Source organism: Macadamia integrifolia, chromosome 7 (genome assembly GCF_013358625.1).
Source record: "Macadamia integrifolia cultivar HAES 741 chromosome 7, SCU_Mint_v3, whole genome shotgun sequence".
Taxonomy (NCBI): domain Eukaryota; kingdom Viridiplantae; phylum Streptophyta; class Magnoliopsida; order Proteales; family Proteaceae; genus Macadamia; species Macadamia integrifolia.
The window spans coordinates 34,660,806-34,661,020 of NC_056563.1; the positions used below are offsets into that span (position 1 = coordinate 34,660,806).

The window sequence follows — 215 nt, forward strand, 5'->3', positions numbered from 1 at the left end:
GGGGAATGACCACCCCACACCTCATGAAAGGAAGAAATCCCACCCCTGTTGATGCTTCTACTAGTGCTCTCATTGGCCACCGTGCTGGTGCAGGGGCAATGCTGCCTTTCAGGGGATATAAAAAGAAGCCTAGAAGGCAGCGTGGCCACTGGCCCCTACGCCTGGACATAGTTTTTATTTTTTATTTTATTTTATTGTTGTGGGGGGGGGGGGGG

At 51.6% G+C, this 215-nt stretch overlaps 1 protein-coding gene across 10 annotated transcripts in view; it reads right to left on the minus strand.

The window, feature by feature from the left end:
• LOC122084245 (gamma-tubulin complex component 2) overlaps positions 1-215 on the minus strand; it is a 23,195-nt gene that overhangs the window by 2,820 nt on the left and 20,160 nt on the right. The gene's annotated exons all lie outside the window — the stretch shown is intronic.